The sequence below is a fragment of the Heteronotia binoei genome, chromosome 21 (assembly GCF_032191835.1).
Source record: "Heteronotia binoei isolate CCM8104 ecotype False Entrance Well chromosome 21, APGP_CSIRO_Hbin_v1, whole genome shotgun sequence".
Lineage (NCBI taxonomy): Eukaryota > Metazoa > Chordata > Lepidosauria > Squamata > Gekkonidae > Heteronotia > Heteronotia binoei.
Window position 1 is genome coordinate 135222004 of NC_083243.1, and position 24618 is coordinate 135246621.

Below are 24618 nucleotides of genomic sequence, written 5' to 3' on the forward strand. Positions count from 1 at the left end.
GTGTACCTATTTAAGACTAGGTAGCAGAGATATAAATTTTATAAAGGACACAAACACAATTAAAAAATTTAAAAACTTAAAACATGCTTAAAACATTAGCACTTGTTGGTCTTATAGGTGCTTTCTTTGTATTTCTCCCATGGGATCCAGGGGACTGGGCAAAGGAAGCTCTGGCTCATTCCTTCCTTCCCCAGGGTTCCAGGAGGGGGAGGAGTTTCAGCCAATAGAAGGAAGAGAGGCTTGGCTCAGTAGCTCTGCTGTACAACTGAGAGAGCCTGGCAAAGCAAGCTCTCCCTCCCCCTTTCCTCCCCAAGGGAGGAGCCTCAGCCAATAGAGAAAATAGAGGCTTTGCTCTGTAGCTTCTGTGCAATTGAGCAAGCCTGGCAAAGCAAGCTGTGATAACAGAAGGAAGCAAGAGAGAGAGAGAAGGAAGCAGATGACAGCCTGTTGCTCGGGGGCCTGATAAGAGCTCTCTGGGGGACTGATTCAGCCCCAGGGCTGCTTGTGTGACACCCCTGCTGTAACCAGATCTTATGCATTTTTGTGTGTGTATAAAACTGGACTTAAATATCCCAGCACAAAATATGATTATAATTTAATCACTGTGCTGATATTTGAACCAAGTATCTAAGCTGGTGCAGCAGCAACTATAGGCATTTATATCTTCCTTTCAGTTTGGCAAACTGCCACAAGGCGTTATTTGTGTGGTGCTGGCCATGGGTAGAAAAGAATTTGTTCAGCCCTTAAAGAGCAGGGCATGCTGAGGAACCACATGGCCTCTGGTGGGAGGATTGGTTGTGGGGTCCTTTTAACAGCACATGTTTTGGCTCACAGTTGTCTTTTCTTTGTCTAGAAAGTGAACAAAACCAGAGACAGGGCTTTTACTGTGTTGGTGCCTCAATTGAGGACTGCCCAGTGCAGTGTTTTTATGGTGCCTAGTCTGCTAAGCTCTGTTTTTCTAGTGAATGTCATTTTTATTTACCCAAGCATTATGTTAGTTATTTTTTTTCTTTCATGGTCAGTTTTATCACCTGCCTTTATTATTTTGTCATTGGGGCTCTGTGTTCTCATTTTAATCCTTAATCATTTTAATCAGGGGTGTCATCAGTTCTTTGGTGCATTCAGCATATACAAGCTGGCTCAAAGCATCAACCCTTTATTTGCAAGGAGACCACTCCAGCAAGCAACAGCTTCAACTGGCCATACATATGCTGGAAAATGAAACTAGTTGAGCTCCACTCCGTTGAAATATATTGCAGCACAGGCAAAGTTGCAAGGAAAATGCAGAATGGATTTTCTATTAAGGTCTCTTGGCCCAAATAGACTACTCCCAGACAAGGCAGAAGGAGCTGGGAACTTTGGCAGCCTGGGAGCGTCAAAGGGTGAGGCCAGGAGGGGGCAGAGAAGATCTGTGGGCCTGATTAAAGCCCTGGATGGGCTGGTTGTGGCCTGCAGGCCGTAAGTTTGACACCCCTGTCTTTGTTTTATGAACCACTTGGTGCTGAATAGCTCTTATTGCACATCTTCTTTTGCTGTTTCATCCTGCTGCTTTATGAATTCATTTAGCAATCATAAATTTCTCCTCTTGTTAACTGCTGTTGAGCATTTGGGGGGGGGGAGTGTGTTTAATCTGTTAAATTAAAAAGACCATTTAAAATAATTTAATCAATTCATGTGTTCCAGACAGATCTTTGTGAAGGAATTTTATACCAAAATCACTTTGGGGTTTTTAGAACAAAAGTTTGGAATCTAGTAACAAAAGGCAGAACAAGGCTGAGATATGTGGGAATTTGTGATACATCTTAAGGATGATGAAATCACTTGGACATTCTTTTTCTTCATTTGTTTGTATGAACAGATCAGTAATAACAAGCCAAGTGAATTCCCATCACAAATACTTTCAGATGGTTGCTAAGCTGGTGTATGTTAGAACAGCTAGATTCTTAAGCATTTATTCTCTGCTCTAATCAAGCTGATTACAATGTCCAATTACAATGGGCTCTAGAAAGAAGCTTTGGGTGAGTACCCCCCCTGCCATCTTCCCACCCACCCAAGTGAAGGCAGTCACTCCCCTCCACCTCAACAGGGACTGATCTCTGCCATCTGGAGAGCAGTTGTAATTCTGCGTGATCTCCCACTCTCACCTGGAGATTGGCAAGAATGGTTCCCCAGGAAAAAATGATTAGTTTGGAGGGTGGAAGGTATGGCATTATACCTTTCTGAGGTCCCACTCCTCCTCAAACCCCACCCTTTCCAGGCTCCACCCCTTAAATCTCCAGGAATTCCCTAACCTGGAGTTGGCAACCCTATATCTTTATCTGCCCCTCTGTCTTCAGCCTTCCATCACCTCACCCCTCTCTGCAGCCTCTACCTGGTAAAAGCACAGTCTTTCTCCACAGTGGAGGGGGGACCAAAGCAGCTTACATCATTCTCCTCTCCCCCCTTTGATCTGCACAACAACCCTGTGAGGTACGTTAAACTGAAAGTCTGTGACTGGTCTGAAATCACCCATCTTCACAGCAGGAACCTGGGTCTGGCAGACCCTGCTCTGAAGCCCTAACTCAAACTTCACCACAATATTCATGAATTTCCCACCAACCTGGAACTGGCAGCCCTAATCAGGGCTGGCTCCAATGAGTTCTTCCTTAGAGGCTGTTGGCTCCAGTGAGTTCTTCCTTAGAGGCTGTTAGTGATACTTTTCAGACCAACACTTTCTCTCTGATAGCGTTGTTGGTCTTAAGCACAGGCCTTCAATCTCTCTCTGTCTCTCACTTTACCTCCCTATGTCTCTCTGTATCTGGTCTGCTTCTACAGGATGCCATTCTCTCTCCCCTCTCCCCCCCCTTCTGTTTCCTTTCCAGAGGAGGATAGGGAAGAGCCCTCAGCCAAACAAAGGAAGGCTTTCTCTGACTCACCCACCTGCAAGGAGCTCATTGGGTTGCTGGCTCTCTTGTTGCCATTCCGGCTCATCTGCCCCCATCTTACATAAAATTGAAGTTGGTGCCTAGGCACTGTGCTCAAATGTGCTATAGGGAGAGTTCTATGAGGTAGCAAGGCAATCCCTGGCTGTTTCTGGCCTGTTGATTAGCCATGAGGGTTCATTTAGTGCAGGTACAGTCTACCTTTGGAATGCTGGTGTGCAGATTTAAAAAAAAAGGAATCACCACCCAAATTGGGGAGATGGGCAGAGAACTGGGAAGTGGCACAGGCATTTCAGATTGCCCAAAAACCTGAAATCAAGCTATTTCAGCGGGGAAAGACTGGGGGGTAGAGGTTTCAGAAGCAGGGGTGGGGAGATGCACAGAAAAATCAGTACAGTGAGGGATTGCTAATGAAGTGTGGAAATGAAGAAGCCTAAGACCACAAACAAGCAGTTTCGGACAATAAAGAACCATTCATACAGCCACCTTTCCCCATCTGAAGAAAAAGATGACATTGGATTTATATTCCGCCCTCCGCTCAGAGTCTCATAGCAGCTCACAATCTCCTTTATCTTCATCCCCCACAACAAACACCCTGTGAGGTGGGTGGGGCTGAGAGGACTCTCACAGCAGCTGCCTTTCAAGGTCAACCTCTGCCAGAGCTATGGCTGACCCAGGGTCATTCTAAGAGCCAACCTCTTCAATGATTTATTATCATACACATTATAGAATATTAACTGTGAACAAAACCAGTCAGATTTAGCTAAATCAGTAGCTAAAAATATTACATATTTCTGTGTCATAGAAAAGAATTAGCATTGTTGACAAAGATTAGCATTGTTGTCTTACATTTAAAAGTTCACACTGTATACATTTTGATTGAGCAAACCTTGTATTTAAAAAAGCATCTTGCGAATTCCAAACAAGGCTATTTCATATAAATGTTTTGCAATACTCCCCTACATTTCCAATTTTTTTATTAGAAAAAGAGCAATATGACTCCCCCCCCCCCTTTTTTTCCTGGGCCCTTACTACTCTAGTGACCATACTGACCTAAGGTAAGTAAGCTTCATGGCTGAGCAGAGTTTGCAAATTCAGGACTTTGTGGTCCAAGTCTGATTCTCCCTCTACTGCATTAGTTCTTCCTTTTAAAAAAGCTTTTGGGTTTTTCCTGGAGAGCTCATGAACTGAAAGTGATATGTGCCAGAAATAAACTGATTGGACATGAAGGTGAATATGTAAAAATTAAGGCATTATGATTATCTTGTATAATGTGTGGTAGACTGCCAGATTTTTTCAGGACTTTGACCTGGCATTCTATGCTAGTTCACAGTGGTATGCAAGTATATTTAATTTCACCTGGGCACTTTAGCCTTTTTTAGAGCATTTGTTCAAACTGAGGTTGCTCAGTGGATTTTGCAAATGTTTTGTTTCTGAGCTTGTGGAAAGCTTATTGACAATGGTCTATTGTGAAATTAGCGCTTAGGTATCATTGTTTCTGTTGCACAGTAGTTCATAATGACAGGCATTCACCCAAAATTATCATTTAGTTAGTGCCAATAACTAAGTGAAATGGACATCTTTCCTATATCAGGAAGTCTGCTAGTAGACTGCATTTTGGGTTTTTTGGGGTTTTACAGGGAATCCATTATATTAGCTCTAGACTCACGTACTAAAATAGTTTTTGGAGTCTGTCTTTTAGCAGAGAAGCTCATAAATATTTTTTAAACAATCAAAGATCTAAGTTAATGAATATTAAGAAACTTAATAAGTGATAACAGTAAGAATATATATCTTATCATGTAGCATGAATCTATAGTTAAGTGTTAACACTTGTCATTTTCAAGGTATGGGGTTGCTCTGATTAACTTGCAAGTCTGTGCTAATTGGGCAGAAGTTTAGGAATTCAAATAATTACTTGTTTACTTGCATCTTTCCAGCAGAAGATGATTGCACATTCTGAACCTTTCAGACATTTATGAAATGCCATATAATAGAAGTATAATTTCTTTTGCTCAGTTGTCAAAACAAAACACTTTTTAGTTGATGCTGCTTGTCATGGTGGAATTGGGCAGTTGCTTAGGATAGGCAGTTGTAGAGAGATGGTGTAACTAGAAAATATTAATCAGGAAATATTAATTCAGAAAATTTTCCAGTGCCAATAGAGCATCATTTAATTCACTGTTTATATTTAGTAAACAAAAATTTAAAAGTACCCCATATCCTCATACCAACAAACGTCTGAACTGAAAAATTTGAGTAAAAAAAAAATCAAGTGTGGTTTAGCTTTATATTCAAACAAATTTAGAACTCTACATGGAAACCATTTTGAAATAATGCTTGTAAAAATTTCAAGACAATATTGTGTGTATTTCCTTTACACTGTTTAGAATTAAGGAAAGACACTGAAAACTGCCAAAAATCTTATTAGCATTCTCTGAAAACCGTGGAAGATATGCTGTGGGTGTTTGTCCACACATCCATTTCAACAAAATTTAACTCTTCCTAGGAAGTCACAGGGATACCTGTTTCATTGCTTCTTTCTGTGGCATTACATGGGATTACCTTAATAATCAGATTGATGATTACAAAATTACTTTGCTGTGTGAGGGGAAAAATAAAGATCTGTTTGATCTGTTTTGCACAGTCAGATTGTGTTGCTTGAATTATTATATGTATGTGTTTTTATTTTTCCTTAACTCCTTTTACATGTCACCTCACACAATTCTTGGAGGTAATCATCTGAGAAAAACAATAATTAGAACTTCTTAACTGCCAAGCTTGTTTAATGTTGTGTTAGCAATTGCATCCCTCTTCGTTGTTAATTTTATGAAACAATGAATAATTTAATTTTTGCAAAAAATATATAAAGCACTGGAGAATTTTCCAGAAAACTTCACATCAGACATCTCTCTGGGCAGTTACTATCTTGTAGCAACATGGACTTCAAAGTATGATTTTTTAAAAATCTTGCAAAAGATGGAGCCGTTCCTCTGATTTTGTTACAGCTTCATGATTGACTAACTTTGGTCCATCCCCTTGTTAAAAGAGAAACCACTGTGATGTATCATACAAGTCCACATCTTCTTGTAATGTAGCTTGTGGTGTATTCCTTCATAGAATATGTGTGAATAACATTCATTGTGTTTCCATTGATTTTGAAGCAAAGGTCTTTGCATCTGGAATTTAGTTACTTGCTCATAAATCTTTGCCATGAAGTCCCTAGGGATTTCAAATCTTCCACAAATTCTTAGTAATATTTTAACCTGTATTCCCCTCATGGAAATATGTGAAGGGAAAACATTAAATCAGCTGTTAGACAAGCTGCAAATATAAATTGCTATGTATGTTTTGTTACTTCCAGATCAAGTTAAGAGTCTGAAGAAAATGGCATTTTTTTTCTTTCATAAGTGTAATTAATGTAGTGAATATAACATGGCTGTGAGTGGGAGGGGGGGCTAAGGGAAGTATTGCCACACAGTAGTATAGGAGCATGAAAATAAAACTTGTCAAAGGTAACTGGAAAATCAGTAGAAAAGAAAACCTTTAATATAGTGGACAGTTTTTAAAAAATAAATCTGAAAGTGATGCAACTGGACAGTATTTTATATGCAAAATGGCTTTTCTTTCTCTGCAGCTTTACTTGTTTTTTGCCATGTAGAAATACCTGTAGCATAAAAAAGCAGAGATCTACAAGTTTAACAAGATTTCCATTTAGGAGCTCTTTGAATTTTTCCATGCAATGATTGTCTTTTCTACATTATTTTGAAGAGAATTGGAAATGTGAGGGAATCTGATGTAATATCCAAATCCCAAACCTCTTCTCAGTGCTTAGAATGTTTGAAATCCTGGCAGTTTAGTTGAGGAGGAGAACTTACATTCAGATGTTTTAGGAAACAGTCTGTCATGTATGCTGGAAGTCTTCAACTTGTGGTGGGCAGTATTTTGTTTCTCCCACATATGTTAATGGCCTCCATTAACTTTGAAAATATTGAGGGCTACAGTTGGAGTTTACAGTGAGGTAGGGCAAAGGCTTGCTTTTGCCTGAGACACTGGCACTAAATTCAGGCTTTGCCCACAGCTTAATCTGGCTCCCAAAGAAAATGCACCAGCATCTTGATAAATGGTTCTTTTGCAGCACATTTGTCGCTAACTTCTTAGTAAAATTCCTCCTATATTCTCACCTTATGTCAATAAATTTTCCAATTAAACCTGGTCCTCCTTGGCTTTTGAGCTGTTAATTCTTGGGTGCAGTATGTGAGTAGCAAATGGCTACTCAGATACATTAGTCTGTACATCTGCATGTGTGATTTATATTTCATTGATATAATATATGAGATTTGGTACCCAGACCCAGCGCTAGGGATTCTGCCTCTGGAGGCAGCCCCCTATGCCGCGCGCCCCCCAGCTCCCTTTATGGAGGTTATATCGTACGCGTGCCATGATGATGTCACCAAAAGTGATATCATTCTACAGGGCAGCAGGGATGAGAGAGTGACGGGCAGCGCACAACAGTGCTGCTGCGCTGCCACTTTCCCCCTGCAGTAAGCTCAGTGTGCTGTTTTAGCAGCGCCGGTTGCTTTTGGGTTGAAAGCGGCCAAGCAGCGCCTTTGGAAGCTCAGCACACTGAGCTTACTGCAGGGCGAAACCGTTCCTCTGATCCTGTCTTCAAGGCAGGGTCGGAGGAGCGCTTTGCATGGGTAAGGGGGTGCCTGGTGGTGCCCCCAGGTAGGGTAGCACCTCAGGTCACCGCCTACTCCCATATGCCGGCCCTGTTGGTACCAAAAGGATTCAGAGATGCGGGCTTTTTCTCAGGTAGGCCATACAGGTTGGGACTGAGTATTTATAAAGGTACAATATCCAGTGCTAGTGGAACTCTTGATACTGTAGTCAAAGCCTGCCACTCAGAGCAGAGTTTTCCTCCAGTTTATTGAGAAGCAGATCTGTTTAACAATGGACTGTGAAGCAATTATAACTATGTAAGATACATAGCCTGTCTCCAGTACCAAACTGGAGCTCAGTCCTGTCACATGGCCAGGGACCAGGAAGGGCCATCTACTGGCTGCCACCGCTCTGGTCAGGGTCTGTATGGGAGGGCCCAGAGCACTCAACCACCCCCTGTATCTTCCTTTTTAGCAAAACCTTTTACCATGACCAAAGAAACATGAGGACCCAGGCAGTTTAACAATAAGGCATTTATTATAAGTGCTCTAGAACAACAAGTAGGTAGTATAAACGTTTAGTTCACAGTAAATGAACGTTTAGTTCACAGTAGAAAATAGTAAAGGTTGGTGGAAGTAAATAGAAGCCCTGACGTGTCTCACTAGATGTTCCCTTCTTCTAACTCAATAAACTCACCGCCCAGAAGTCACTTTGCATAGTCAGTTCTTACTTTACAGCTGACTAGGTTGCAGGATAAAATTATAGCAGTTAATGAGATCCCAGGAAGGGGTGCAACACAAAGAGAAGTTCCTCCCCCTCCTCTGGCACAAGTATAGGGGTAGAAGGGCACATAGGAAACATTGTCAGAAGAAAGAAAGAAAAAGACAAGTAAACAAACAGAACCGAAAGAGGAACAGAGAAATACTTCACAGCCATACTGTGGGCGCTCAGCTCTAGTCTTGGTGGAAGGTAGACCTCAGTCACCGGGAGGAATTGCAGCCTCCTGCTGCAGTCTCTGCAGAGAGAACCAACTTACTCTGTCTGCAGCCTCTCCTGAGGGAACAGCTTCCCTTTCTAGATGGGCCTTTTATTGCTTCTCTCCCAGGTCCCATCACCCTGGGCAAGTTTTCCTTCCAAAAACTCTGCCCAGGGGCAGCGCTGGGACTTCCAGCGCTCCAGGCAAGGGGCAAGGCGCGCTGCCCTGTACCCTCTGCCCAGCCTTCCCAGGTCTGCACAGACGCGGAAGAAGAAGAATTGCAGATTTATACCCCACCCTTCTCCCTGAATCAGAGACACAGAGCGGCTTACAATCTCCTATATCTTCTCCCCCCACAACAGACACCCTGTGAGATGGGTGAGGCTGAGAGGGTTCTCACAGCAGCTGCCCTTTCAAGGACAACCTCTGTCAGAGCTATGGTTAACCCAAGGCCATTCCAGCAGGTACAAGTGGATGAGTGGGGAATCAAACCCGGTTCTCCCAGATAAGAGTCCATGCATTTAACCACTGCACCAAACTGGAAGGTGCTGGGCAGGGTGCGTGGTACTTTTGCTTGCCTCTGAGGTATTCGTAATCACTTTGAATGCCTCAGAGGCAAGCAAATGCAGCCAGGGAGGTGCAAGTGGGATGGGGAGGGGGCAACCGACTCTGTGGCCAGGTGGCACCCCGGGCAGCTGCTACCTGGCCAACTCCCACGCACTGGCCCTGACTCTGCCACCCAGTCAGAGTGACAGAAGGGATCCTGGGAGATGTAGGCCCACTAACAACTCGTACACAAGCTTCCCTTGAGCCTGTAGACTGCACTAGGCCTAAGATCATAACAAGTTCAGACAGACATCACAAATAAACCAGAGGTTTGTCATGTTGTGCAGAAACATTAGTACTTGTAAGGTCATGCACGTTGGGAGGAAAAAAATCCCAATTTCAAGTATAGTTTATTGGGGTCTGAATTTGCTGAGATTGGGAAGGAAAAAGATCTTGGGGTCATAATTGGTAGTTCAATGAAAGAGTCCACCTGGTATGCTGCAGCAGTGAAAAAGGCAAACTCTGCATTAGAGAGTATTAGGAATGGGATTGAAAATAAAATGGCAAATATTATAATGCCCTATATAGATCTATGGTTCAGCCTCATTTGGAATACTGTGTGCAGTTCTGGTCGCAGTATATCCGAAAAGGGCATTGCAGAGCTGGAAGACGTACAGAAGAAGACAACCAAGATGATTACGGGGTTGGAATACGTTCCCTATGAGGAAAGGCTGAAGAGTCGGGACTTTTCAGTTTAGAAAAGAGACAGCTGAGGGAGACGAGGACATGATAGTGGTTTATAAAAATTATTCATGGGGTGGAGAGAGGATGATAAAGAGAACGTTTTCTCCCTCTTCCAAAGTACTAGAACTTGAAAGCATCCAATGAAGCTGATGGGCAATAGATTCAGGGTGGACAAAGGGAAATACTTCATTACAAAGAGAGTGCAGCCAGACGATGTAGTGATGCCCACAAGAATATATAGCTTTAAAAGCGGTTAGACAGATTCATGGAGGAGATAGGTCTGTTGTGGCTATTAGTCATGGTGACTGAGGGGAACTCTCATGTTCAGAGGCACTAAACCTCTGAATCCCAGAACCAGGAGGCAACATCAGAGGAAGGTCTCAGCCTCTGTGCCCTTATGCTGGCTCTCCAGAGGAACTGGTTGGCCACTATGTGAGACAGGATTGTGGACTAGATGAACCTCTGATCTATTCCAGCAGGGCTCTTCTTAAGTTCTTAAGCTTTGCATGTTTCATTCCTGTTTCCCTTTCCTCCTCCCCTTTTGCAGTATGTAAACAGAACACAATGAAGTCTACAGTTTAATTCCAGTTAGTTGTAATGCTTGTATTAAACCAAAGTGATCATGCTTAATTGGAGATAGATTAAAGAGTGCTTGTTAATGGTTCCTCATCCTCTTGGAGAGGAGTGACAAATGGCGTGCCTCAGGGATCTGTTCTGGGACTTGTTTTGTTAAACATCTTCATAAATGATTTGGATGAAGGAATAGAGGGAATGCTTATTAAGTTTGCAGATGATACTAAATTGGGAGGGGTAGCAAATATGGTAGAAGACAGAATCAGGATATGGGATGATCTACACAGGCTGGAAAACTGGGCTAAAACAAATTTAATGAATTTTAATGGGATAAAATTCCAATTAGGTAGGAATACATTTAGGCAGGAAAAATTAAATGCATAATTATAGGATGCGGGATACCTGTCTCAGCAGTAGTATGTGGGAAAAGGATTTGGGAATCTTAGTGGACCATACACTGAACATGAGTCAGCAGTGTGTTGTAATAGTTAAAAAAGCAAATGCAGTTTTGGGCTGTATCCAGAAGTACAGATCATGCAAAGTGATGGTATTGCTTTTCTCTGCTCAGACCTCACCTATTGTGTTTAGTTTTGGGCACCACTATTTAAGAAGGATATAGACAAGCTGGAATGGGTCTATGAGGAAAGGCTGAAGGAGCTGGGTATGTTTAGCAATTTTTCTCCAGGCCTGTTTTGCCAGGGATCCTGAGGGTGAGAGTTGGGTTTTGTTTGTTTGTTTGTTTGTTTTTGGCCATCTGGGCATAGAGCAGAGGTAACTGGGAGGGGGTGGTATTTGTGAATTTCCTACAAAGATGACCCTAGAGGTCCCTTCCAACTCTATGATTCTCAGTCTTTGTATGAGAAGGAGGAGGGAGATAAACAATTAACCAGTTTAGTGCCAGCTGACTTGAATTGAGTTTATGACATACAATACAAGCTGGAAATATGTATTTCCTCTCTTGCATGCATTTCTATGCATGCTTACTTAGAAGTAAGTCCCACTGAGTACATTGGGACTTCTTGCTTAGTAAGTATACTTGAGATTTAAACATACGTTAAATACAACTGAGTTTATATCTAATTTGGCTGTAAAAAACCTGTTTATTCCATGAAGTGCTTCTGCCCTGCTGATCATGCTGCTGGTGTGTTAGATGAGTGTTGTTTTTGTGACACATAACTTTATCAAAATTCATTTTTTTTTTTAAATTTTGGTCATTTTACATAGGCCCATAGCACAGTATAGTTGCTTTTCTTATTACGATTATTTCTCTGTGATCCTGTATTACTTCCTAGATGAGTGTCAAGGCATTGGTTCAGATAACTGATCTTGCAAGTTTTTTTTTAAAAAGTGTCCTCAAATTCATGCCATTCCCAGGCCAGCGGTTTTCTGTAATTTACCTCTCTACAAACCCAAATTATTGACATAACACCTTTTACTTACAAAAGTGAATAACTTCCTTTGGAGAGGAAAGAAAGGAGCTGTAGTCAGTAATTAATTGGGGGAAGAGTATTTATTTTAAAAAATTGTTTCAGTATTCCATATGTTCAGTGTGGCATACAATAGTTTCCCCACTCTGTCTGCACACACACATAACATTCAAAGGTAACAGGCTACAGTAGAACAGATTACTAACTAGTATATAAGATTCAGAACTGCAGTGTTAGATATTTCCAAGCACAGTCTTACATGCTGTTACGAATATTTGTGATAGAGGTTTTATGTCTTTCTTCCAAAAGACCATTGCACAGATGGGGAGCCATAGCAGAGGAGGCATGGGATTTATTTATTTAGTAGATTTTTATTCTGCCCTCCCTGGAAACAGGCCCAGGGTGGATCACAACAGAAGAAAACACAATACAGTAATTTAAAGTCCAATATTTCAAGAAATAAAACAGGTAAAACCATCTAATATAAAAGCAGGTGACAAAATATGTACCGAATTTCCACAGTTCCAAAACTGGAACTGGTAAGATGTAATCAGACTCAACTGGGCCATCTAATATAGAATGCTTCAGCAAGGGAGGCAGATTCTATTTGGACAGCCGCATTCTAAGACCTGGTGGAACAGCTCCATTTTGTAGGCCCTGCAGAATGGTAAAAAGTCCAGCAGGGCCCTGATCTCCAGCAGGAGCATGTTCCACCAGGCTGGGATCAGGGACAACTGGCAGACGTTGATTTGCTGAACATAAGGTCCTTCAGGGCACATATGGGGGAGAAGCTGTCCCTCAGATATGTCAGTCCTCAGCTGTGCAGGGCTTTAAAGTTCAAAACTTTGAAGCAAATCCAGTACTCAGTTGGTAGCCAGTGCAATTGGCACAGTGCCGGCCAAATGCAAGCCTGTATAGGTGATGCCATCAGCAGGCGATACCACATTTTGCACCAGATGGAGTTCAGAGTAGCACCAAGGCCAAGCCCCTATAGACTGAGTTACAGTAACCCTGCCTGGAAGTGACCATTGCATGGGTTACTGTAGATAAGTCCTTGAGGGGAGGCTATGGCTGGCACGTCCATTAGGCAGCCTTAGGTGGCTGCCTAGAGCACAGCCCAGGAGAGAGGGCACCAGTTTTGGCCCTCCTTCCCACCCTTGCCTTTGGTGAGGGAAATATACGAGCTTGGTGGTGGTGGCAGCACAGTTTGCACAGCGTGTCCCATTGCCAGCTGCTGTTGCTCTGCCTCCTGTCTGTGTGTCTGGAAGCACAGATGCAGCACGGGATGTGGAACTACAGTGGCCTCCAGCGGAAAGCACTGTGTGAACTCTGCTGCCACCTGAGCTCAACCTCACTGGGGGCAAGGGTGGGCAGGAGCACTGTGCCTGGGGCACCAGCCTTGTGCAGGCACCCTAGTCCCAGTGCTCAGGGAGAGGTAGGATGCCAGTTGCCTAATCTGTTGAAGATGGTAAAAGGCAGATCTGGCAATTGCAATGACGTGTGCCTCCATAGAGAGCAAGGCTTCCAGAATCACTCCCAGGCGATGTTCCCTCTAAGCTGCAGAGTCTGGTGAGCAAAAATTCTACTTTGTGAGCTACTGGCATTAAAGTTGTGAGCTACTGCATAAATTATCGTGCTCTCTGGGGTCATCCTTCCTGAGCTAAGACAAAAATATGTGAGCTGAACACTAAAAATCTGTGAGCTAGCTCACACTAACTCAGCTTAGAGAGAACACTGCACCATCCAGGGTTGGGAGCCTGATACCGGATTCCACACCACACCACCCCAGCTCAGGTGCAGAACCGCCATCTTCATTGGATTAAGCTTCAGCTGACTCCGCTGCAACCACCCAGCTACAGCCTTCAATGCCTGGCCAGATGCTCTGGGACGGAGTCAGAGCTGGGTGTCATCCGCATATTAGTGACAACTCAGCCCAAAACCTTGGACTAACTGGGCTAGGAGGTGCATATAGATATTAAATGTCACTGGTGAGAGAATCGCCCCCTGAGGCACTCCACATTCAGGGATGGGGGGGGATTAAAACGTTACGGATGAAAATGTAATTGCATGTAGACCAGACCAAAACAAAAGTTGATAAGTAATTTGTACATAATAAAGTAAGTTCCGTTCAACAATTTTATAGATAGAAATTTGTTATTAATTACAATTTATTAGACAATATTGATGAATGTAATTAATGTTTTTCTCTTATTTTTATGCTTTTGTCAACCAAAATATGGCTGCTTATGTGTAAATGAAACTGTAGTATTTCTGTCTTACCTTGCCTTTTTCAATATTTGTATTGTTTATATAAATAAAAAGTACTATCCCACATTCAAGTGGGTAACATGAGGATATCTGTTTGCCAAGTGTCACCCTCTGTCCTTTACCTTGGAGAAAGGAGGAAAACCACTGTAAGGTGATCCCACCAACTCCTGTGTCCGCATGGTGGTGGGTTTATAAGATTGTAATCAACCATGTCAAAGACTGCTGTAAGATCTAAAAGCAACAGTAGCGCTGACCCACCATGGTCTGTATGCCTCTGGAGGTCATCCGTGAGGATGAGCAATGCCGTCTCCATCCCATGGCCAGAGCAGAAACTGGACTGGAATGGATCAAGGACAGATGCATCTTTTTAGTAGTGTCTTTATGGATCTGAGAGGTAGAAGACATTGTCAACAGGGCCTGCTGGAAAGATCTGAGTTGGTTTGTGGACTCATACATAGGGAGAGAGATAGTCTTTCAGCTGTGTTGGTCCCACATTGTCAAGGGTCTTATAGGTCTGGTACTTTCAATTGTGCCAGCATGCAAATTGGAAAGCTATGAAGTTGTTTCAGAAACTACTGAACATGCAAGCAGTGCCCAGCACTAGTTAACAGACAGGTAGGTTGCATTCTGTCCCAACAGCAGCTTCCAAACTGTCTTCAATAATCTTGAGTCTGGAATATTGTAATGCACTCCAGTGGGTCTGCCCTTAAAGTTAACTCAGTAACTTCATTTGATTTGCTCCATTGGTTACCCATCAGTTACTTTGGGTTCAGTTCAAGATAATGGTTATTACCTACTAAGACATTAATGGTCTGGAACCTATATGCCTACAGGATCACCTCTCCTGCTATGTTCTGCCAGCATCGTTTTTCTAAGGCAGGGGTGTCAAACATGCAGTTCAGGAGCTGAATCAGGCCCCCGGAGGGCTTCTATCAGGCCCCCGAGCAACTGGCTGTCATCTGCTTTCTTCTCCCTATATCTTGCTTCCTTCTGCATAATAGCTTGCTTTGCAAGGCTTGCTCAATTGCACAGGAACTACAGATCAAAACCTCTATTTTCTTCATTGGCTGAGGCTCCTCCCTTGGGGAGGAATGGAGACTTTGCCAGGCTCTCTCAATTGCACAGCATAGCTACTGAGCCAAGCCACTCTTACTTCTATTGGCTGAGGCTCCTTCCCCCAGTTCCCTGGGGAAGGAAGGAAAGAGCCAGAGCATCCTTTGCTCAGTTCCCTGGATCCCATGGGAGAAATACAAAGAAAGCGTCTTTAAGACCAGTGCAAAGCATGTTTTACGTTTTTAAATATATATATATATATATATATATATATATATATATATATTTAAAAACGTAAAATATATATATATATATATTTGTGTTTGTCCGTGTTCTTTATAAAATTTATATCTCTGCTACCTAATCTTAAATAGGTACACATATGGCCCAGCCTGACATGGCTTGGCCCAACTCAACATGGTCCTGCCCAACAAGGTCTCATTTATGTCAGTTCTGGCCCTCATAACAAATGAGTTTGAAACCTCTGGTCTAAGGGAAAGCTTTACCTGGAAATTGGCATGGTCAGCAACTGACCTTATATGTTTGTTCTCTCTTGTTCTCCCACTTTGTGGAACAGCCTGTCTGAGGTCAAGAAGACTGCCACACTTATATCATTCCACAGAATGTGCAAAACAAAAATATTTAGGGGAGCATTATTGTAGGGGATTAGGACTGTAGTCTGGTGGGACAGTTCTGTGTTCTATGTATCAACTTGCTTTTACTGAATGTCTTCTGCTTTTTAAATCTCCTTTCTGCATTGTTAATGGTAGATGTACCTTTGACAGTTTTCTGTTATGTTTTATAATTCTATAATCTTGTTCCTATTGCATTTTTTTGGATGTGTTTTGCAGTTTGACTTTTATTTTTTGTAATCTGTTTTGAGTCTCTGTGAGCAAGGCAGGCTACAAATGAAGTAAATAAATACACTGAATGCAGCCCTATGGAGAATGCATGGCAGACAGCAAGAATTGGTTTGTATCCTTCTACTTGATACATGAAAGGCAGATTTTTTCTGTGTTCCTTTTTGTACCAGCAGCCCCTTCTGACCTTGGAAAGATCATTCCTAGAATTGCAGGAGCCACCTGGAAGTTGTGGTATAAGGGGGGAGGGACTGAAGAAGAGCAAAATCATTCCTTCCTCTCTGAAAGTGCAGTTCTGGTGAGCAAAGGAGTCTATTTCATATTGGCCCACACCCTTTTTTGTATGCACAGATCTTGAAACCCCATGAATGATCTTTCCAGGGGTCAAAGAAGGCTTCAGGAACAGAGAGGAACTCAGGGAAGTTCCACATGCTTTCCTTCAAATACTTGAAGATGACTATCGTATCACCATCAAGTATTTGAAGAGCTGTCAGATAGCATGGAGATAGATTCAGGTTGGTCTAAAGCAGCAGAGCAAAATTCCAAGTCTAGTGGCACTTTTAAGACTAACAAAATTTTATTCAAGGTATAAGCTTTTGTGTGCACACACACTTTAGATACAATAAAGTGGAAATTACATACATATAGAGGGTGAGCTGTAAATTAGTATACAACATAATGAAGATGTTTAACAGATGCAAGGAACAAACAGGAATAATAAGCTTAGATGATATGGTCACCATTTGTTTGGATTTAATTCTGTGGGTGAGACAAAGCAAATAAATATATTAAAATTGAAGATTGGTGTGTAAATGTACCCTCTTAATTGTGGAATACTGAGAGTAATTAACTGATGGCCAGTTATTAACAGATCCGCCTGGAAAGTTTACTGAGTTAGACAAATGGGGGGGGGGCACTGTCGCTTTACTTGAGAAGCAGAGAAAGTGTTTAAGGCCAAATCACAAGCAAAGAAAGTGTTTAGGGCCAAACCACAAGCAGAGAAAGTGTTTAGGGACAAACTGGGTGGCCCAGTGCCCCCCCACAGCAAAAAATGCTGCTGCAGACCCCACCAGACATGAAATCCTGGCTATGGCCCTTCTTGGTGAGAATGCAGATGTAAGAAATGAATGAGATTAGCATATGTAGTGAGATAAGCAACCAATATCCCTGTTAAGTTCCAGAGGTGGGGGTATTGTTCCAAATGTTGTACTAACTTGTAAATCAGCAGTTCCCTTTTCCAATCTGTTCCTTTGCAGTACAACAGCTACTTTGAGGTCACACATTGAATCTCCTGGAAGGCTGTTGTGTTCTCCTACAGGTTTCTCAGTCTTGTGATTCTTGATGTCAGATTTGTGTCCACTTATCTTTTGGCATAAGGTTTGACTGAATGCCCTATGTGGAGAATGGAAGGGCACTGTTGGCATATACACTGTTAGAAGATGAGCAAGTGAATAAGCCTGAGATAGTATAGTTGATGTTAGGGTGTTGTCTGGGTGTATGTGGCAGCAAAGTTGGCATCTGGGTTTATTGCAATCTCTCGTATGAGTGTCCATGTTCTAGTTACATGTGGTATTATTGTGAGTGATGAGTTGTTTAAGATAGGGGGCTGCCTGTGCAAGAAAAGACAAACCCTCAAGCTCATTCACTTGCTCATTATAATTACAATGTAGTGAATCATAGTAATTGTAATGTAATGAGTAGTAGAATGTAATGTTATGTAGAGGATGAAGCAGAGTTCCCCCAGAAGGTCAGACCAGAACCAGGGATGAAATAAAATCAAGAGTTTTCACCTAAACATTAGGAAGAACTTCATGACAGTTACAAAAGTTCCACAGTGGAACAGGCTTCCTCAGGAGTGGTAGGCTTTTTGAGCAGAAGCTAGACGGCCATCTGACAGGGATGTTTGATTCTCTTGACTGTTAGTTTAGGCAGATTGTGAGAGGGAGAGCAGGAAGGAATGAGCCAGCTCTTGGCTCTTGTGGCCCTTTCCTGTATGTCCAGAATTATGCCACTTTGGAGTCAGGAAGAAGAATGTTTCTCAAGGCCAAATTGGCCCAGGGATCCTGGAGTTTTTTGCCTTCTTCAGTCCATAGAGCATGGGTTACTGGGGATGTTGGGGGCTAGCTGTGAATTTCCTGCATTGTGCAAAGGGTTGGTTGAGGTCCCCTCCAGCTCTGTTTCTAGTCTTTCCAATCTACAAACTTACCCCCCCCCCCAAAAAAAAGACAAGGGAACCACCAGCTTCTGTAGGAAAATGCAATGTCAGAAAACTGAGGAACCTTGGTTTGGGGGAGGGGTTTTTGAATTTGAAGATCCTGAACTGGTGGGAGTTTTTTTGGTATTTGTTTTAGGTATTTAATGGATTTAAGGCAAATCAATACTTGCTAACACATTAAAATACTTTAAAATCATATTTGCTTTCTATCAACACACAGCAGTTATAGGTTGTTGTTATTGTTGTTTAAATTGAAGATCAAGCCCAAAAAAATCAGGCAAAGAAAATTGTAATATAGTGGAGAAATTAAATTTTATCTGATCTGTATATAGATCCCATGGTACTTCACTGCTCATTATTATTTTTTAAAATGTCAAAAGTAAACAAGAAAATCTCTGAAAATGTATCTTAAAGTCATACAGATGCAAAGTATATTCTTGATATTTTTATAGCTTAATCGCATTGGAAAGGGAGCTTGAGAACCTTTTGGTGTTAGTTCCTGCTGTTGAAAGAAACTTGACAAGACATTTAAAGGACACATTTGTGTTCTAACAGAATGGTAAAGCAGCAGTGCTTCAGTACTGTGATCTGAACTCTGCTCACGACCTGAGTTCGATTCCGGTGGAAGCTAGATTCAGGTAGCCGGGCCAATGTTGACTCAACCTTCCATCCTTCCAAGGTCGGTAAAATGAGTACTCAGCTTACTGGGGGGAAGTGTAAAAGACTGGGGAAGGCAATGGCAAACCACCTCGTAAAAAGTCTGCCATGAAAACGTGAAAACAACGTCGCCCTAGAGTCAGAAACGACTGGTGCTTGCACAGGGGACCTTTCATTTCGTTTCCTTTCCTTGTGTTCTAAAATTTATAACCCTGCTGGATTACAAAAAAAAAAATAGGTCAGCTAATGGCATCTTTAGAGGTCATTGATATGCAGTTTCCATGCCCTCAAGGGATGCATACCTTCAAAACTTAGTCTGTTGTCAGAGACTACTTACAGTGACAACAGACTAATACAGGAAGTTGAAACTCAGTTATAGTAAGGAAACATCAAATAATCAGGATTGGTCCTCTGTAAGCCTTAGCTATGGAATTTGTCTGAGCCAGGCGAGAAAAAAAAATAAAATGAGAGACCACTCCTGAATTAAATAATGGGGAACAAGCACAGAATAATAGGTAAGCATGAGCTGGGAGGAGGCTTTTAGCAGGAAAAAGTTCAGGTGCAAGATAGTGAAATAGTGAAGAAACAATAAAAATGTAAGGGATAAAGATGCATTTAAGTGATTTGCTGTTTCTGAAGCGGGTTCAAGCATACCTGTTGCTTTATCTTAAAAGATTAATAGATCGGTTTACACAATTACAATTATCTCACAAAGATATTTTAATTTTTTGTAAAAGTTTATTGAAAACTAATTGGCTTGCATTCCATGGAGAATTTCTGTGGTTGGAAGGAGATAATTTTCAACCATTTCTCCTCTCTTCTGGAGATTTCTAACTCCCCTGTAATGCGGTTTCTGGGGATCCCCTGACCCAAGGTGGGCTGGGCTGCAGTAGGGCAAAAGGCAAGAACATCATGCTTTGTGAACAGAAAGCCTCTGTGGGATCCAACCATTTATAAATAAATAATATTGGGTTGAATTCTGGTAACAGGCAAGTTCCACTAGCGCAGGGGTGTCGAGCATGTGGCCCGCGGGCTGAATTCTGCCCACAGAGGGCTTCACTCAGGCCCTACAGCAGCTGGCTGTTGTCTGCTTCATTCCCCCCTTTTAAATACAATACAGCTTTATTAAAAGAATCAACACCAAAATATGCATATCTGTCTTCATATACCAAACATTGGCAAATGTAAGAGTACAGTACAGAGTACATATCCAAAATCTCAAATAAAATGAATATTATCAATTCTGGTGATCATATAAGTAGTGCTAGGTGCCCTCATTAAAAACACACACAAAAAAAACAAAAAAGAGACAAACAAACACAACCTAAAAAGAAAAATAAAGGGGGTTAAGGAGAGAGAGGAATAGAAATGAAAGGACAGAGGAGATCAGTGCAATGCTAGTAGAGAAAGATAGTCCATAGATGATATCAAACCTCATTGAACTGGAGAGCCCATATTCCATGAAAGGAAAGGTTCCCACTTGCGGAGAAAAAAAGAATGGGCTTGAGGGGTGTCAGAAACAAGTTTGTCAGTTATTTTGTCTAGCAAGAAATATTCCCATAATTTAAATAGCCATGTTTTAATCAAAGGTGAATCAGGTGTCTTCCCTTCATTCTCCCTTGCCTGCTGTGCTGGGTCGCCATTTTGTGATTCTCCCCAGTGATCAGCCAGCCAGCAAAGCAGTCTTTCTTGGCTCAAAGAGAGGAGGAGCTTCAGCCAATGAAAGAGCCTGGCTCTATAGCTCTGCTGGGTGATTAAGTTTGCCAGACTCAATTAATCACCCTGCAGAACTAATGAGTCCAGCCTCTCTTCCTTCCTGGCTGAGGCTTCTCCCTCTCCTTGTGCCCTGAGGGAAGGAAGGAAAGAGCCAGAGCTTCCTTTGCCCAGTCCTCACCATCAGGAGAAATACAAAGAGCACTTTTAAGACTAGTGATGTTTTATTGAAGATAGGAACTTTTTGCCTTGCTACGGAGAGAGATAGAGAGAGAGAGGGAGATTTGTTGGGCTTGTTATGCGTGCAGCTAGGTTCTCCTCATCTTTTTCATTGTATTAATGCCTTCCAGTCTTTCTCAGTAGGAAAGTATGTGAAGTATTTAGAAGAGAAATAACAAGCTAGCATTAAGCTCTGTGTGTGTGTGTGTGTGTGTGTGTGTGTGTGTGTGTTTACCCAGCAATTTCCATTGATTTTTCTTTCACATTTTCCTTTGATTGGGGATCTTGAATTTAGACTTCCCAGATAGTAGGCTGATACTGACCATTGTACATGGCTGTCTCTGTTCTTGCACTGGCACATAGGAGTTGTATTATTTTTCTGGAGAAGACTATAGTTTTGCAGACATGTGCATAGCCCTCAGTCTGTGCTATGTTGCCTTCACATAATCTTGACCAGCACATGAAGCAATTTATGTACAAAAGCTCACAATGCCCAGCTGCTTCATGTTTTCCTCTGGGTCTGAGGCTCAAAGCATTGACTATGAGATCTTTATAATGAATGTCAATAAGTCAAAAGTAGGTTTGCAACTTATAGATGTGCACACTTGAACAACAGTTGAACAGCATATTCAAGATTGGTACAGCAAAGGCATTGTCTTCAGTTTTTGATGCAATAATTCATAGCAAGAGATGACATTTATCAGACTGTAAAACAAAATATTGCATGAGTGCTAATGTTTTAAGTTAAAAAAACCTATTTGTCTGTGCTCCCCTTTTATACAGTTTATATGTCTGCTTCCTGGCATTACACTTTACGAGACACGTGGCCTGGCCGGACAAGGTCTCATGTCAAATCCGGCCCTCATAACAAATGAGTTCGACACCCCTGCACTAGCAGAAGGCTTCCACCATTCATGGAATGGAACCTTTGGATTACACCAGTTATTTTTGTGCATAGGTGGCTACTGTTGGGTTGTGTGTGTTCTGCTGTTCTTTTGATCTTGTTTGGTTTTTGTTGGAAAGAAGCTTATTACAGGTTTGGAATCAATGTATATCCCAAATCAAATGAGAAATTAAGGGAAGATGATAATTACCAACACCTGAGCCATAAGTTTCATGTGAGTAGACAACATTTACTGGATAATAATGTTAGATGCCCCAAATAAACCAATGTATAACACAGGGGTGGCCAAACTGTGGCTTGGGAGCAAGATGTGGCTCTTTCACACATATTGAAGTGCCCAGTGCCCCATCAGCTTGCTTGGAGAAGGCATTTGTCTCTTAAATCTCTTCTCCAAGCCAAGCTACCCAGCCAGCAGCATTTAAAATTAAGGTTGTTTCTTTCTTTCTTTCTTTCTTTCTTTCTTTCTTTCTTTCTTTCTTTCTTTCTTTCTTTCTTTCTTTCTTTCTTTCTTTCTTTCTTTCTTTCTTTCTTTCTCTCTTTCTCTCTTTCTCTCTCTCTTTCTCTCTCTCTTTCTCTCTCTCTTTCTCTCTCTCTTTCTCTCTTTCTCTCTCTCTTTCTCTCTCTCTCTCTCTCTTTCTCTCTCTCTCTCTTTCTCTCTCTCTCTTTCTCTCCTTCCTTCCTTCCTTCCTTCCTTCCTTCCTTCCTTCCTTCCTTCCTTCCTTCCTTCCTTCCTTCCTTCCTTCCTTCCTTCCTTCCTTCCTCCCTCCCTCCCTCCCTCCCTCCCTCTCTCCCTCCCTCCAACATGTGATGCTTATTCTGTGTGGCTCTTGCATTGAAGCAAGTTTGGCCACCCTTGGCTTAACAGTTTAAAAACAAACTAATATATAATACATGGGAGTGAAAATTTCTATCACCAGAAACAGTGATAGGTTGGCACTGTACAGGAGCAGAAGAAAGACTAGCACTTGGTAAGTAAGCTTTTTGAAGTGTGTGCCAGCAAGCGGGGGCAGGGGGCACGACACACCAAATGAAGTCACAGAGATGGCGTCATGAGTGGAGAAGCAGTGATAGCTGCAATGGCTTTTGCTTTTTCAAAGAAGCACTGCCTCCTGCATCTGCCTCATGGTCCAAACGGTGAAGGTGGGTGCAGGAGGTTGCCATCTACATGATTGTACAGTAGCTGGCTATTGGGGCGAGACTGTAGGGACCCACTGGGAGCAGAACCAGGAGCTCCAGTTGAAAATATTACCATGTACAAAAAACAGTACAGGACAAAGGTCGCATGCTGTGGGTTGTCTGCCCCTAGGCTAAGAAAAAACATACAGAGTTGGTTTACCAGTAAGCACTGGGGAAGATCTGGGGTGTTTTGTTCAGGCTTTTGCAGATATATGGGATAAGCTGCCTTAGTTTAGGAGATTTCAATGAGGTCAGAGATAAGAAGTTTGAGTAATTTTAATTCCTTGCATTATTGAAACATCTAGCAGCTGTGATTATTGGAGATAATTTGATTGATAAACCGTCAGTTAATTGCAGACAGCTGTGTTTAAATTTGTTTTTTTAAGTCACTATTTTTATTACTTAGCTATGATATTCTGCTATAGAGCAGCCTACTTGTTGGCTTATAGACACAATTATGTAGAGAGAGGAAGTTTATAGTCATGGTCTTTACTGAACTTGGGATGGTGTGATACCTTGGGGTGAATTGTGCCAGTTATGACCTAAGGAGGGTTTTCAGAATATGGCTTGCTCAATGATACTTTAAAAAAAACAACAACACCTGAAGACACATATTCTTCTGTATCTTCACATGCCCACCAATGACTTGAGTTTTGTAGGTCAGTGGATTGGATAATACCTGCTGTAAATTCATGGAGGCTTCTGCATTCTCCTTCTCCTGCAGCTCTGTGTGACTCCTGAAAGCTGATACTAAGGGTTGGGAACCTTTCTGGACAAAATCCCACATGGCATAGAGAGCCCTTTGTTGTTGGTCAGTTGCACAGTTGAGTTCATGACCCCATGGACCACATCACTGTCCTCCTAAGTTCACTCAAATACATGTTCGTTTCATTGATAACACTGTCTAACCATCTCATCGTTTGCCATCCCCTTCTTCTACCTTCAGTCTTTCCCAACATCACGGTCTTCTCCAGTGAGTGCTCCCTGTTTATTTGGTGGCTAAATGTCCAAGCTTCCGTTTCAGTATCTGACCTTCCAGGGAACAGTCAGGGTTTATTTCCTTTAGGATTGACTGATTTAATCTCCTTGCTGTTCAAGGAGCTCTCAGGAGTCTTCTCCAGCACCACAGTTTGAAAGCATCTATTCTTTGGTGCTCGGCCTTCCTTATGGTCCAGTTCTCACAGCCATACATTACTACTGGGAATACCATTGCTTTGACTTTTGTCAGCAGTTTGATGTCTCTACTTTTTACTATACTGCCTAGGGAGAGGGAATTGGTGAAATTGCACTAGTGGAGTGCTTGTTCCATTACCTCTTTTACATATTTTGTTTAGTGTTGTCTGGTTTCAAGAGCTGTGGCAGAAGAAAATTAATGCCTTGATGTATTTTCAGATATTGAGGTTCATAGAAGTAGCAGAGTCCTAGAGATATAAATTCTAAATAAATAAATAAAAATAAATACTATGCTTTTTATGCATATGCCACTATGGGGTTTTTTTCTTTCTTATAGAGACCAGCATCTGTACAGTAAAATATTTCACATCAATGTTGTATGCAGCTAAGCTTAGATATTTTAAGATCAACTAGTATGAATGGTCATTGCACATATACACATTTGAGTTTTGCATTAAAATGTCCCAGTCTGCATTTCAAAGGTTCCCCCCATCTATATACATTTTGCTGCCTGAAAATCCATTTTATGCA

General features: G+C 41.9%; 1 protein-coding gene across 1 annotated transcript in view; it reads left to right on the plus strand.

Moving 5' to 3' along the window:
- Positions 1 to 24618, plus strand: part of QSER1 (glutamine and serine rich 1) — a 53255-nt gene that overhangs the window by 2272 nt on the left and 26365 nt on the right. The window lies entirely within an intron of this gene.